The sequence below is a fragment of the Paralichthys olivaceus genome, chromosome 20 (genome assembly GCF_024713975.1).
Source record: "Paralichthys olivaceus isolate ysfri-2021 chromosome 20, ASM2471397v2, whole genome shotgun sequence".
NCBI classification, from domain to species: Eukaryota; Metazoa; Chordata; class Actinopteri; order Pleuronectiformes; family Paralichthyidae; genus Paralichthys; species Paralichthys olivaceus.
This window is the reverse complement of record NC_091112.1, coordinates 2,879,306-2,896,044: the sequence shown is the minus strand read 5'-3', so window position 1 is coordinate 2,896,044 and position 16,739 is coordinate 2,879,306. Positions and strand designations below refer to the sequence as shown.

Sequence of the window (16,739 nt, the reverse complement as noted above, 5' to 3'; positions counted from 1 at the left end):
ACAACCCTAACCCTAACCCTAATCACAACCCTAACCCTAACCCTAGTCACAACCCTAACCCTAACCCTCATTGCAACCCTAACCCTAATTCACATTAGGGTGAATAACTCCGCGCTGCTTGCTCGAAACGTGCTGAAATTCGGTGTGGTTGCGTGGCAGGTTGCCCTTTATTAACCCCGAAATGCCCAAGTCTCTATGACTTTCAGAAAAAAAGTTATTCAAAAATATCTTCTACTTTTTTTTTTAGATTTGGTGGTTTCACCATTTCCGAAGGTCGTAGAAGCTTGGGGGTGGTCCCAATGGATCGGGCATAGCCACATTAGTGGAGATGGAACCGACTTCCAAGTCTCTATGACCTTCAGAAAAAAAGTTATTGAAGAATATCTGGATCTCCAATGGGTTTTCAGCCCTAACCCTAACCCTAATCACAACCCAAAAAACAAACACTCATCACAACCCTAACCCTAACCCTTCCAAAGGTCGCAGAAGCTCGGGGGTGGTACCAATGGATCGGGCATAGCCACATTAGTGGAGATGGAACCAACTTCCAAGTCTCTATGACCTTCAGAAAGAAAGTTATGGAAGAATATCTTGATCTCCAATGGGTATTCATCCCTAACCCTAATCACAACCCTAACCCTAACCCTAATCACAACCCTAACCCTAACCCTAATCACAACCCTAACCCTAACCCTAGTCACAACCCTAACCCTAACCCTCATTGCAACCCTAACCCTAATTCACATTAGGGTGAATAACTCCGCGCTGCTTGCTCGAAACGTGCTGAAATTCGGTGTGGTTGCGTGGCAGGTTGCCCTTTATTAACCCCGAAATGCCCAAGTCTCTATGACTTTCAGAAAAAAAGTTATTCAAAAATATCTTCTACTTTTTTTTTTAGATTTGGTGGTTTCACCATTTCCGAAGGTCGTAGAAGCTTGGGGGTGGTCCCAATGGATCGGGCATAGCCACATTAGTGGAGATGGAACCGACTTCCAAGTCTCTATGACCTTCAGAAAAAAAGTTATTGAAGAATATCTGGATCTCCAATGGGTTTTCAGCCCTAACCCTAACCCTAATCACAACCCAAAAAACAAACACTCATCACAACCCTAACCCTAACCCTTCCAAAGGTCGCAGAAGCTCGGGGGTGGTACCAATGGATCGGGCATAGCCACATTAGTGGAGATGGAACCAACTTCCAAGTCTCTATGACCTTCAGAAAGAAAGTTATGGAAGAATATCTTGATCTCCAATGGGTATTCATCCCTAACCCTAATCACAACCCTAACCCTAACCCTAATCACAACCCTAACCCTAGTCACAACCCTAACCCTAACCCTCATTGCAACCCTAACCCTAATTCACATTAGGGTGAATAACTCCGCGCTGCTTGCTCGAAACGTGCTGAAATTCGGTGTGGTTGCGTGGCAGGTTGCCCTTTATTAACCCCGAAATGCCCAAGTCTCTATGACTTTCAGAAAAAAAGTTATTCAAAAATATCTTCTACTTTTTTTTTTAGATTTGGTGGTTTCACCATTTCCGAAGGTCGTAGAAGCTCGGGGGTGGTCCCAATGGATCGGGCATAGCCACATTAGTGGAGATGGAACCCACTTCCAAGTCTCTATGACCTTCAGAAAAAAAGTTATTGAAGAATATCTGGATCTCCAATGGGTTTTCAGCCCTAACCCTAACCCTAATCACAACCCAAAAAACAAACACTCATCACAACCCTAACCCTAACCCTTCCAAAGGTCGCAGAAGCTCGGGGGTGGTACCAATGGATCGGGCATAGCCACATTAGTGGAGATGGAACCAACTTCCAAGTCTTTATGACCTTCAGAAAGAAAGTTATGGAAGAATATCTTGATCTCCAATGGGTATTCATCCCTAACCCTAATCACAACCCTAACCCTAACCCTAATCACAACCCTAACCCTAACCCTAGTCACAACCCTAACCCTAACCCTCATTGCAACCCTAACCCTAATTCACATTAGGGTGAATAACTCCGCGCTGCTTGCTCGAAACGTGCTGAAATTCGGTGTGGTTGCGTGGCAGGTTGCCCTTTATTAACCCCGAAATGCCCAAGTCTCTATGACTTTCAGAAAAAAAGTTATTCAAAAATATCTTCTACTTTTTTTTTTAGATTTGGTGGTTTCACCATTTCCGAAGGTCGTAGAAGCTTGGGGGTGGTCCCAATGGATCGGGCATAGCCACATTAGTGGAGATGGAACCGACTTCCAAGTCTCTATGACCTTCAGAAAAAAAGTTATTGAAGAATATCTGGATCTCCAATGGGTTTTCAGCCCTAACCCTAACCCTAATCACAACCCAAAAAACAAACACTCATCACAACCCTAACCCTAACCCTTCCAAAGGTCGCAGAAGCTCGGGGGTGGTACCAATGGATCGGGCATAGCCACATTAGTGGAGATGGAACCAACTTCCAAGTCTCTATGACCTTCAGAAAGAAAGTTATGGAAGAATATCTTGATCTCCAATGGGTATTCATCCCTAACCCTAATCACAACCCTAACCCTAACCCTAATCACAACCCTAACCCTAACCCTAATCACAACCCTAACCCTAACCCTAGTCACAACCCTAACCCTAACCCTCATTGCAACCCTAACCCTAATTCACATTAGGGTGAATAACTCCGCGCTGCTTGCTCGAAACGTGCTGAAATTCGGTGTGGTTGCGTGGCAGGTTGCCCTTTATTAACCCCGAAATGCCCAAGTCTCTATGACTTTCAGAAAAAAAGTTATTCAAAAATATCTTCTACTTTTTTTTTTAGATTTGGTGGTTTCACCATTTCCGAAGGTCGTAGAAGCTTGGGGGTGGTCCCAATGGATCGGGCATAGCCACATTAGTGGAGATGGAACCGACTTCCAAGTCTCTATGACCTTCAGAAAAAAAGTTATTGAAGAATATCTGGATCTCCAATGGGTTTTCAGCCCTAACCCTAACCCTAATCACAACCCAAAAAACAAACACTCATCACAACCCTAACCCTAACCCTTCCAAAGGTCGCAGAAGCTCGGGGGTGGTACCAATGGATCGGGCATAGCCACATTAGTGGAGATGGAACCAACTTCCAAGTCTCTATGACCTTCAGAAAGAAAGTTATGGAAGAATATCTTGATCTCCAATGGGTATTCATCCCTAACCCTAATCACAACCCTAACCCTAACCCTAATCACAACCCTAACCCTAGTCACAACCCTAACCCTAACCCTAGTCACAACCCTAACCCTAACCCTCATTGCAACCCTAACCCTAATTCACATTAGGGTGAATAACTCCGCGCTGCTTGCTCGAAACGTGCTGAAATTCGGTGTGGTTGCGTGGCAGGTTGCCCTTTATTAACCCCGAAATGCCCAAGTCTCTATGACTTTCAGAAAAAAAGTTATTCAAAAATATCTTCTACTTTTTTTTTTAGATTTGGTGGTTTCACCATTTCCGAAGGTCGTAGAAGCTTGGGGGTGGTCCCAATGGATCGGGCATAGCCACATTAGTGGAGATGGAACCGACTTCCAAGTCTCTATGACCTTCAGAAAGAAAGTTATGGAAGAATATCTTGATCTCCAATGGGTATTCATCCCTAACCCTAATCACAACCCTAACCCTAACCCTAATCACAACCCTAACCCTAACCCTAGTCACAACCCTAACCCTAACCCTCATTGCAACCCTAACCCTAATTCACATTAGGGTGAATAACTCCGCGCTGCTTGCTCGAAACGTGCTGAAATTCGGTGTGGTTGCGTGGCAGGTTGCCCTTTATTAACCCCGAAATGCCCAAGTCTCTATGACTTTCAGAAAAAAAGTTATTCAAAAATATCTTCTACTTTTTTTTTTAGATTTGGTGGTTTCACCATTTCCGAAGGTCGTAGAAGCTTGGGGGTGGTCCCAATGGATCGGGCATAGCCACATTAGTGGAGATGGAACCGACTTCCAAGTCTCTATGACCTTCAGAAAAAAAGTTATTGAAGAATATCTGGATCTCCAATGGGTTTTCAGCCCTAACCCTAACCCTAATCACAACCCAAAAAACAAACACTCATCACAACCCTAACCCTAACCCTTCCAAAGGTCGCAGAAGCTCGGGGGTGGTACCAATGGATCGGGCATAGCCACATTAGTGGAGATGGAACCAACTTCCAAGTCTCTATGACCTTCAGAAAGAAAGTTATGGAAGAATATCTTGATCTCCAATGGGTATTCATCCCTAACCCTAATCACAACCCTAACCCTAACCCTAATCACAACCCTAACCCTAACCCTAATCACAACCCTAACCCTAACCCTAGTCACAACCCTAACCCTAACCCTCATTGCAACCCTAACCCTAATTCACATTAGGGTGAATAACTCCGCGCTGCTTGCTCGAAACGTGCTGAAATTCGGTGTGGTTGCGTGGCAGGTTGCCCTTTATTAACCCCGAAATGCCCAAGTCTCTATGACTTTCAGAAAAAAAGTTATTCAAAAATATCTTCTACTTTTTTTTTTAGATTTGGTGGTTTCACCATTTCCGAAGGTCGTAGAAGCTTGGGGGTGGTCCCAATGGATCGGGCATAGCCACATTAGTGGAGATGGAACCGACTTCCAAGTCTCTATGACCTTCAGAAAAAAAGTTATTGAAGAATATCTGGATCTCCAATGGGTTTTCAGCCCTAACCCTAACCCTAATCACAACCCAAAAAACAAACACTCATCACAACCCTAACCCTAACCCTTCCAAAGGTCGCAGAAGCTCGGGGGTGGTACCAATGGATCGGGCATAGCCACATTAGTGGAGATGGAACCAACTTCCAAGTCTCTATGACCTTCAGAAAGAAAGTTATGGAAGAATATCTTGATCTCCAATGGGTATTCATCCCTAACCCTAATCACAACCCTAACCCTAACCCTAATCACAACCCTAACCCTAGTCACAACCCTAACCCTAACCCTCATTGCAACCCTAACCCTAATTCACATTAGGGTGAATAACTCCGCGCTGCTTGCTCGAAACGTGCTGAAATTCGGTGTGGTTGCGTGGCAGGTTGCCCTTTATTAACCCCGAAATGCCCAAGTCTCTATGACTTTCAGAAAAAAAGTTATTCAAAAATATCTTCTACTTTTTTTTTTAGATTTGGTGGTTTCACCATTTCCGAAGGTCGTAGAAGCTCGGGGGTGGTCCCAATGGATCGGGCATAGCCACATTAGTGGAGATGGAACCCACTTCCAAGTCTCTATGACCTTCAGAAAAAAAGTTATTGAAGAATATCTGGATCTCCAATGGGTTTTCAGCCCTAACCCTAACCCTAATCACAACCCAAAAAACAAACACTCATCACAACCCTAACCCTAACCCTTCCAAAGGTCGCAGAAGCTCGGGGGTGGTACCAATGGATCGGGCATAGCCACATTAGTGGAGATGGAACCAACTTCCAAGTCTTTATGACCTTCAGAAAGAAAGTTATGGAAGAATATCTTGATCTCCAATGGGTATTCATCCCTAACCCTAATCACAACCCTAACCCTAACCCTAATCACAACCCTAACCCTAACCCTAGTCACAACCCTAACCCTAACCCTCATTGCAACCCTAACCCTAATTCACATTAGGGTGAATAACTCCGCGCTGCTTGCTCGAAACGTGCTGAAATTCGGTGTGGTTGCGTGGCAGGTTGCCCTTTATTAACCCCGAAATGCCCAAGTCTCTATGACTTTCAGAAAAAAAGTTATTCAAAAATATCTTCTACTTTTTTTTTTAGATTTGGTGGTTTCACCATTTCCGAAGGTCGTAGAAGCTTGGGGGTGGTCCCAATGGATCGGGCATAGCCACATTAGTGGAGATGGAACCGACTTCCAAGTCTCTATGACCTTCAGAAAAAAAGTTATTGAAGAATATCTGGATCTCCAATGGGTTTTCAGCCCTAACCCTAACCCTAATCACAACCCAAAAAACAAACACTCATCACAACCCTAACCCTAACCCTTCCAAAGGTCGCAGAAGCTCGGGGGTGGTACCAATGGATCGGGCATAGCCACATTAGTGGAGATGGAACCAACTTCCAAGTCTCTATGACCTTCAGAAAGAAAGTTATGGAAGAATATCTTGATCTCCAATGGGTATTCATCCCTAACCCTAATCACAACCCTAACCCTAACCCTAATCACAACCCTAACCCTAACCCTAATCACAACCCTAACCCTAACCCTAGTCACAACCCTAACCCTAACCCTCATTGCAACCCTAACCCTAATTCACATTAGGGTGAATAACTCCGCGCTGCTTGCTCGAAACGTGCTGAAATTCGGTGTGGTTGCGTGGCAGGTTGCCCTTTATTAACCCCGAAATGCCCAAGTCTCTATGACTTTCAGAAAAAAAGTTATTCAAAAATATCTTCTACTTTTTTTTTTAGATTTGGTGGTTTCACCATTTCCGAAGGTCGTAGAAGCTTGGGGGTGGTCCCAATGGATCGGGCATAGCCACATTAGTGGAGATGGAACCGACTTCCAAGTCTCTATGACCTTCAGAAAAAAAGTTATTGAAGAATATCTGGATCTCCAATGGGTTTTCAGCCCTAACCCTAACCCTAATCACAACCCAAAAAACAAACACTCATCACAACCCTAACCCTAACCCTTCCAAAGGTCGCAGAAGCTCGGGGGTGGTACCAATGGATCGGGCATAGCCACATTAGTGGAGATGGAACCAACTTCCAAGTCTCTATGACCTTCAGAAAGAAAGTTATGGAAGAATATCTTGATCTCCAATGGGTATTCATCCCTAACCCTAATCACAACCCTAACCCTAACCCTAATCACAACCCTAACCCTAACCCTAATCACAACCCTAACCCTAACCCTAGTCACAACCCTAACCCTAACCCTCATTGCAACCCTAACCCTAATTCACATTAGGGTGAATAACTCCGCGCTGCTTGCTCGAAACGTGCTGAAATTCGGTGTGGTTGCGTGGCAGGTTGCCCTTTATTAACCCCGAAATGCCCAAGTCTCTATGACTTTCAGAAAAAAAGTTATTCAAAAATATCTTCTACTTTTTTTTTTAGATTTGGTGGTTTCACCATTTCCGAAGGTCGTAGAAGCTTGGGGGTGGTCCCAATGGATCGGGCATAGCCACATTAGTGGAGATGGAACCGACTTCCAAGTCTCTATGACCTTCAGAAAAAAAGTTATTGAAGAATATCTGGATCTCCAATGGGTTTTCAGCCCTAACCCTAACCCTAATCACAACCCAAAAAACAAACACTCATCACAACCCTAACCCTAACCCTTCCAAAGGTCGCAGAAGCTCGGGGGTGGTACCAATGGATCGGGCATAGCCACATTAGTGGAGATGGAACCAACTTCCAAGTCTCTATGACCTTCAGAAAGAAAGTTATGGAAGAATATCTTGATCTCCAATGGGTATTCATCCCTAACCCTAATCACAACCCTAACCCTAACCCTAATCACAACCCTAACCCTAGTCACAACCCTAACCCTAACCCTAGTCACAACCCTAACCCTAACCCTCATTGCAACCCTAACCCTAATTCACATTAGGGTGAATAACTCCGCGCTGCTTGCTCGAAACGTGCTGAAATTCGGTGTGGTTGCGTGGCAGGTTGCCCTTTATTAACCCCGAAATGCCCAAGTCTCTATGACTTTCAGAAAAAAAGTTATTCAAAAATATCTTCTACTTTTTTTTTTAGATTTGGTGGTTTCACCATTTCCGAAGGTCGTAGAAGCTTGGGGGTGGTCCCAATGGATCGGGCATAGCCACATTAGTGGAGATGGAACCGACTTCCAAGTCTCTATGACCTTCAGAAAGAAAGTTATGGAAGAATATCTTGATCTCCAATGGGTATTCATCCCTAACCCTAATCACAACCCTAACCCTAACCCTAATCACAACCCTAACCCTAACCCTAGTCACAACCCTAACCCTAACCCTCATTGCAACCCTAACCCTAATTCACATTAGGGTGAATAACTCCGCGCTGCTTGCTCGAAACGTGCTGAAATTCGGTGTGGTTGCGTGGCAGGTTGCCCTTTATTAACCCCGAAATGCCCAAGTCTCTATGACTTTCAGAAAAAAAGTTATTCAAAAATATCTTCTACTTTTTTTTTTAGATTTGGTGGTTTCACCATTTCCGAAGGTCGTAGAAGCTTGGGGGTGGTCCCAATGGATCGGGCATAGCCACATTAGTGGAGATGGAACCGACTTCCAAGTCTCTATGACCTTCAGAAAAAAAGTTATTGAAGAATATCTGGATCTCCAATGGGTTTTCAGCCCTAACCCTAACCCTAATCACAACCCAAAAAACAAACACTCATCACAACCCTAACCCTAACCCTTCCAAAGGTCGCAGAAGCTCGGGGGTGGTACCAATGGATCGGGCATAGCCACATTAGTGGAGATGGAACCAACTTCCAAGTCTCTATGACCTTCAGAAAGAAAGTTATGGAAGAATATCTTGATCTCCAATGGGTATTCATCCCTAACCCTAATCACAACCCTAACCCTAACCCTAATCACAACCCTAACCCTAACCCTAATCACAACCCTAACCCTAACCCTAGTCACAACCCTAACCCTAACCCTCATTGCAACCCTAACCCTAATTCACATTAGGGTGAATAACTCCGCGCTGCTTGCTCGAAACGTGCTGAAATTCGGTGTGGTTGCGTGGCAGGTTGCCCTTTATTAACCCCGAAATGCCCAAGTCTCTATGACTTTCAGAAAAAAAGTTATTCAAAAATATCTTCTACTTTTTTTTTTAGATTTGGTGGTTTCACCATTTCCGAAGGTCGTAGAAGCTTGGGGGTGGTCCCAATGGATCGGGCATAGCCACATTAGTGGAGATGGAACCGACTTCCAAGTCTCTATGACCTTCAGAAAAAAAGTTATTGAAGAATATCTGGATCTCCAATGGGTTTTCAGCCCTAACCCTAACCCTAATCACAACCCAAAAAACAAACACTCATCACAACCCTAACCCTAACCCTTCCAAAGGTCGCAGAAGCTCGGGGGTGGTACCAATGGATCGGGCATAGCCACATTAGTGGAGATGGAACCAACTTCCAAGTCTCTATGACCTTCAGAAAGAAAGTTATGGAAGAATATCTTGATCTCCAATGGGTATTCATCCCTAACCCTAATCACAACCCTAACCCTAACCCTAATCACAACCCTAACCCTAACCCTAATCACAACCCTAACCCTAACCCTAGTCACAACCCTAACCCTAACCCTCATTGCAACCCTAACCCTAATTCACATTAGGGTGAATAACTCCGCGCTGCTTGCTCGAAACGTGCTGAAATTCGGTGTGGTTGCGTGGCAGGTTGCCCTTTATTAACCCCGAAATGCCCAAGTCTCTATGACTTTCAGAAAAAAAGTTATTCAAAAATATCTTCTACTTTTTTTTTTAGATTTGGTGGTTTCACCATTTCCGAAGGTCGTAGAAGCTTGGGGGTGGTCCCAATGGATCGGGCATAGCCACATTAGTGGAGATGGAACCGACTTCCAAGTCTCTATGACCTTCAGAAAAAAAGTTATTGAAGAATATCTGGATCTCCAATGGGTTTTCAGCCCTAACCCTAACCCTAATCACAACCCAAAAAACAAACACTCATCACAACCCTAACCCTAACCCTTCCAAAGGTCGCAGAAGCTCGGGGGTGGTACCAATGGATCGGGCATAGCCACATTAGTGGAGATGGAACCAACTTCCAAGTCTCTATGACCTTCAGAAAGAAAGTTATGGAAGAATATCTTGATCTCCAATGGGTATTCATCCCTAACCCTAATCACAACCCTAACCCTAACCCTAATCACAACCCTAACCCTAGTCACAACCCTAACCCTAACCCTCATTGCAACCCTAACCCTAATTCACATTAGGGTGAATAACTCCGCGCTGCTTGCTCGAAACGTGCTGAAATTCGGTGTGGTTGCGTGGCAGGTTGCCCTTTATTAACCCCGAAATGCCCAAGTCTCTATGACTTTCAGAAAAAAAGTTATTCAAAAATATCTTCTACTTTTTTTTTTAGATTTGGTGGTTTCACCATTTCCGAAGGTCGTAGAAGCTCGGGGGTGGTCCCAATGGATCGGGCATAGCCACATTAGTGGAGATGGAACCCACTTCCAAGTCTCTATGACCTTCAGAAAAAAAGTTATTGAAGAATATCTGGATCTCCAATGGGTTTTCAGCCCTAACCCTAACCCTAATCACAACCCAAAAAACAAACACTCATCACAACCCTAACCCTAACCCTTCCAAAGGTCGCAGAAGCTCGGGGGTGGTACCAATGGATCGGGCATAGCCACATTAGTGGAGATGGAACCAACTTCCAAGTCTTTATGACCTTCAGAAAGAAAGTTATGGAAGAATATCTTGATCTCCAATGGGTATTCATCCCTAACCCTAATCACAACCCTAACCCTAACCCTAATCACAACCCTAACCCTAACCCTAGTCACAACCCTAACCCTAACCCTCATTGCAACCCTAACCCTAATTCACATTAGGGTGAATAACTCCGCGCTGCTTGCTCGAAACGTGCTGAAATTCGGTGTGGTTGCGTGGCAGGTTGCCCTTTATTAACCCCGAAATGCCCAAGTCTCTATGACTTTCAGAAAAAAAGTTATTCAAAAATATCTTCTACTTTTTTTTTTAGATTTGGTGGTTTCACCATTTCCGAAGGTCGTAGAAGCTTGGGGGTGGTCCCAATGGATCGGGCATAGCCACATTAGTGGAGATGGAACCGACTTCCAAGTCTCTATGACCTTCAGAAAAAAAGTTATTGAAGAATATCTGGATCTCCAATGGGTTTTCAGCCCTAACCCTAACCCTAATCACAACCCAAAAAACAAACACTCATCACAACCCTAACCCTAACCCTTCCAAAGGTCGCAGAAGCTCGGGGGTGGTACCAATGGATCGGGCATAGCCACATTAGTGGAGATGGAACCAACTTCCAAGTCTCTATGACCTTCAGAAAGAAAGTTATGGAAGAATATCTTGATCTCCAATGGGTATTCATCCCTAACCCTAATCACAACCCTAACCCTAACCCTAATCACAACCCTAACCCTAACCCTAATCACAACCCTAACCCTAACCCTAGTCACAACCCTAACCCTAACCCTCATTGCAACCCTAACCCTAATTCACATTAGGGTGAATAACTCCGCGCTGCTTGCTCGAAACGTGCTGAAATTCGGTGTGGTTGCGTGGCAGGTTGCCCTTTATTAACCCCGAAATGCCCAAGTCTCTATGACTTTCAGAAAAAAAGTTATTCAAAAATATCTTCTACTTTTTTTTTTAGATTTGGTGGTTTCACCATTTCCGAAGGTCGTAGAAGCTTGGGGGTGGTCCCAATGGATCGGGCATAGCCACATTAGTGGAGATGGAACCGACTTCCAAGTCTCTATGACCTTCAGAAAAAAAGTTATTGAAGAATATCTGGATCTCCAATGGGTTTTCAGCCCTAACCCTAACCCTAATCACAACCCAAAAAACAAACACTCATCACAACCCTAACCCTAACCCTTCCAAAGGTCGCAGAAGCTCGGGGGTGGTACCAATGGATCGGGCATAGCCACATTAGTGGAGATGGAACCAACTTCCAAGTCTCTATGACCTTCAGAAAGAAAGTTATGGAAGAATATCTTGATCTCCAATGGGTATTCATCCCTAACCCTAATCACAACCCTAACCCTAACCCTAATCACAACCCTAACCCTAACCCTAATCACAACCCTAACCCTAACCCTAGTCACAACCCTAACCCTAACCCTCATTGCAACCCTAACCCTAATTCACATTAGGGTGAATAACTCCGCGCTGCTTGCTCGAAACGTGCTGAAATTCGGTGTGGTTGCGTGGCAGGTTGCCCTTTATTAACCCCGAAATGCCCAAGTCTCTATGACTTTCAGAAAAAAAGTTATTCAAAAATATCTTCTACTTTTTTTTTTAGATTTGGTGGTTTCACCATTTCCGAAGGTCGTAGAAGCTTGGGGGTGGTCCCAATGGATCGGGCATAGCCACATTAGTGGAGATGGAACCGACTTCCAAGTCTCTATGACCTTCAGAAAAAAAGTTATTGAAGAATATCTGGATCTCCAATGGGTTTTCAGCCCTAACCCTAACCCTAATCACAACCCAAAAAACAAACACTCATCACAACCCTAACCCTAACCCTTCCAAAGGTCGCAGAAGCTCGGGGGTGGTACCAATGGATCGGGCATAGCCACATTAGTGGAGATGGAACCAACTTCCAAGTCTCTATGACCTTCAGAAAGAAAGTTATGGAAGAATATCTTGATCTCCAATGGGTATTCATCCCTAACCCTAATCACAACCCTAACCCTAACCCTAATCACAACCCTAACCCTAACCCTAATCACAACCCTAACCCTAACCCTAGTCACAACCCTAACCCTAACCCTCATTGCAACCCTAACCCTAATTCACATTAGGGTGAATAACTCCGCGCTGCTTGCTCGAAACGTGCTGAAATTCGGTGTGGTTGCGTGGCAGGTTGCCCTTTATTAACCCCGAAATGCCCAAGTCTCTATGACTTTCAGAAAAAAAGTTATTCAAAAATATCTTCTACTTTTTTTTTTAGATTTGGTGGTTTCACCATTTCCGAAGGTCGTAGAAGCTTGGGGGTGGTCCCAATGGATCGGGCATAGCCACATTAGTGGAGATGGAACCGACTTCCAAGTCTCTATGACCTTCAGAAAAAAAGTTATTGAAGAATATCTGGATCTCCAATGGGTTTTCAGCCCTAACCCTAACCCTAATCACAACCCAAAAAACAAACACTCATCACAACCCTAACCCTAACCCTTCCAAAGGTCGCAGAAGCTCGGGGGTGGTACCAATGGATCGGGCATAGCCACATTAGTGGAGATGGAACCAACTTCCAAGTCTCTATGACCTTCAGAAAGAAAGTTATGGAAGAATATCTTGATCTCCAATGGGTATTCATCCCTAACCCTAATCACAACCCTAACCCTAACCCTAATCACAACCCTAACCCTAGTCACAACCCTAACCCTAACCCTCATTGCAACCCTAACCCTAATTCACATTAGGGTGAATAACTCCGCGCTGCTTGCTCGAAACGTGCTGAAATTCGGTGTGGTTGCGTGGCAGGTTGCCCTTTATTAACCCCGAAATGCCCAAGTCTCTATGACTTTCAGAAAAAAAGTTATTCAAAAATATCTTCTACTTTTTTTTTTAGATTTGGTGGTTTCACCATTTCCGAAGGTCGTAGAAGCTCGGGGGTGGTCCCAATGGATCGGGCATAGCCACATTAGTGGAGATGGAACCCACTTCCAAGTCTCTATGACCTTCAGAAAAAAAGTTATTGAAGAATATCTGGATCTCCAATGGGTTTTCAGCCCTAACCCTAACCCTAATCACAACCCAAAAAACAAACACTCATCACAACCCTAACCCTAACCCTTCCAAAGGTCGCAGAAGCTCGGGGGTGGTACCAATGGATCGGGCATAGCCACATTAGTGGAGATGGAACCAACTTCCAAGTCTCTATGACCTTCAGAAAGAAAGTTATGGAAGAATATCTTGATCTCCAATGGGTATTCATCCCTAACCCTAATCACAACCCTAACCCTAACCCTAATCACAACCCTAACCCTAACCCTAGTCACAACCCTAACCCTAACCCTCATTGCAACCCTAACCCTAATTCACATTAGGGTGAATAACTCCGCGCTGCTTGCTCGAAACGTGCTGAAATTCGGTGTGGTTGCGTGGCAGGTTGCCCTTTATTAACCCCGAAATGCCCAAGTCTCTATGACTTTCAGAAAAAAAGTTATTCAAAAATATCTTCTACTTTTTTTTTTAGATTTGGTGGTTTCACCATTTCCGAAGGTCGTAGAAGCTTGGGGGTGGTCCCAATGGATCGGGCATAGCCACATTAGTGGAGATGGAACCGACTTCCAAGTCTCTATGACCTTCAGAAAAAAAGTTATTGAAGAATATCTGGATCTCCAATGGGTTTTCAGCCCTAACCCTAACCCTAATCACAACCCAAAAAACAAACACTCATCACAACCCTAACCCTAACCCTTCCAAAGGTCGCAGAAGCTCGGGGGTGGTACCAATGGATCGGGCATAGCCACATTAGTGGAGATGGAACCAACTTCCAAGTCTCTATGACCTTCAGAAAGAAAGTTATGGAAGAATATCTTGATCTCCAATGGGTATTCATCCCTAACCCTAATCACAACCCTAACCCTAACCCTAATCACAACCCTAACCCTAACCCTAATCACAACCCTAACCCTAACCCTAGTCACAACCCTAACCCTAACCCTCATTGCAACCCTAACCCTAATTCACATTAGGGTGAATAACTCCGCGCTGCTTGCTCGAAACGTGCTGAAATTCGGTGTGGTTGCGTGGCAGGTTGCCCTTTATTAACCCCGAAATGCCCAAGTCTCTATGACTTTCAGAAAAAAAGTTATTCAAAAATATCTTCTACTTTTTTTTTTAGATTTGGTGGTTTCACCATTTCCGAAGGTCGTAGAAGCTTGGGGGTGGTCCCAATGGATCGGGCATAGCCACATTAGTGGAGATGGAACCGACTTCCAAGTCTCTATGACCTTCAGAAAAAAAGTTATTGAAGAATATCTGGATCTCCAATGGGTTTTCAGCCCTAACCCTAACCCTAATCACAACCCAAAAAACAAACACTCATCACAACCCTAACCCTAACCCTTCCAAAGGTCGCAGAAGCTCGGGGGTGGTACCAATGGATCGGGCATAGCCACATTAGTGGAGATGGAACCAACTTCCAAGTCTCTATGACCTTCAGAAAGAAAGTTATGGAAGAATATCTTGATCTCCAATGGGTATTCATCCCTAACCCTAATCACAACCCTAACCCTAACCCTAATCACAACCCTAACCCTAACCCTAATCACAACCCTAACCCTAACCCTAGTCACAACCCTAACCCTAACCCTCATTGCAACCCTAACCCTAATTCACATTAGGGTGAATAACTCCGCGCTGCTTGCTCGAAACGTGCTGAAATTCGGTGTGGTTGCGTGGCAGGTTGCCCTTTATTAACCCCGAAATGCCCAAGTCTCTATGACTTTCAGAAAAAAAGTTATTCAAAAATATCTTCTACTTTTTTTTTTAGATTTGGTGGTTTCACCATTTCCGAAGGTCGTAGAAGCTTGGGGGTGGTCCCAATGGATCGGGCATAGCCACATTAGTGGAGATGGAACCGACTTCCAAGTCTCTATGACCTTCAGAAAAAAAGTTATTGAAGAATATCTGGATCTCCAATGGGTTTTCAGCCCTAACCCTAACCCTAATCACAACCCAAAAAACAAACACTCATCACAACCCTAACCCTAACCCTTCCAAAGGTCGCAGAAGCTCGGGGGTGGTACCAATGGATCGGGCATAGCCACATTAGTGGAGATGGAACCAACTTCCAAGTCTCTATGACCTTCAGAAAGAAAGTTATGGAAGAATATCTTGATCTCCAATGGGTATTCATCCCTAACCCTAATCACAACCCTAACCCTAACCCTAATCACAACCCTAACCCTAGTCACAACCCTAACCCTAACCCTCATTGCAACCCTAACCCTAATTCACATTAGGGTGAATAACTCCGCGCTGCTTGCTCGAAACGTGCTGAAATTCGGTGTGGTTGCGTGGCAGGTTGCCCTTTATTAACCCCGAAATGCCCAAGTCTCTATGAAAAAAAGTTATTCAAAAATATCTTCTACTTTTTTTTTTTAGATTTGGTGGTTTCACCATTTCCGAAGGTCGTAGAAGCTCGGGGGTGGTCCCAATGGATCGGGCATAGCCACATTAGTGGAGATGGAACCCACTTCCAAGTCTCTATGACCTTCAGAAAAAAAGTTATTGAAGAATATCTGGATCTCCAATGGGTTTTCAGCCCTAACCCTAACCCTAATCACAACCCAAAAAACAAACACTCATCACAACCCTAACCCTAACCCTTCCAAAGGTCGCAGAAGCTCGGGGGTGGTACCAATGGATCGGGCATAGCCACATTAGTGGAGATGGAACCAACTTCCAAGTCTCTATGACCTTCAGAAAGAAAGTTATGGAAGAATATCTTGATCTCCAATGGGTATTCATCCCTAACCCTAATCACAACCCTAACCCTAACCCTAATCACAACCCTAACCCTAACCCTAGTCACAACCCTAACCCTAACCCTCATTGCAACCCTAACCCTAATTCACATTAGGGTGAATAACTCCGCGCTGCTTGCTCGAAACGTGCTGAAATTCGGTGTGGTTGCGTGGCAGGTTGCCCTTTATTAACCCCGAAATGCCCAAGTCTCTATGACTTTCAGAAAAAAAGTTATTCAAAAATATCTTCTACTTTTTTTTTTAGATTTGGTGGTTTCACCATTTCCGAAGGTCATAGAAGCTTGGGGGTGGTCCCAATGGATCGGGCATAGCCACATTAGTGGAGATGGAACCGACTTCCAAGTCTCTATGACCTTCAGAAAAAAAGTTATTGAAGAATATCTGGATCTCCAATGGGTTTTCAGCCCTAACCCTAATCACAACCCAAAAAACAAACACTCATCACAACCCTAACCCTAACCCTTCCAAAGGTCGCAGAAGCTCGGGGGTGGTACCAATGGATCGGGCATAGCCACATTAGTGGAGATGGAACCAACTTCCAAGTCTCTATGACCTTCAG

At 44.4% G+C, this 16,739-nt stretch overlaps 1 protein-coding gene across 4 annotated transcripts in view; it reads right to left on the bottom strand.

Annotated features, from left to right (window-relative positions):
* Window positions 1-16,739, bottom strand: part of LOC109640555 (T-cell differentiation antigen CD6-like) — a 286,517-nt gene that overhangs the window by 243,677 nt on the left and 26,101 nt on the right. The window lies entirely within an intron of this gene.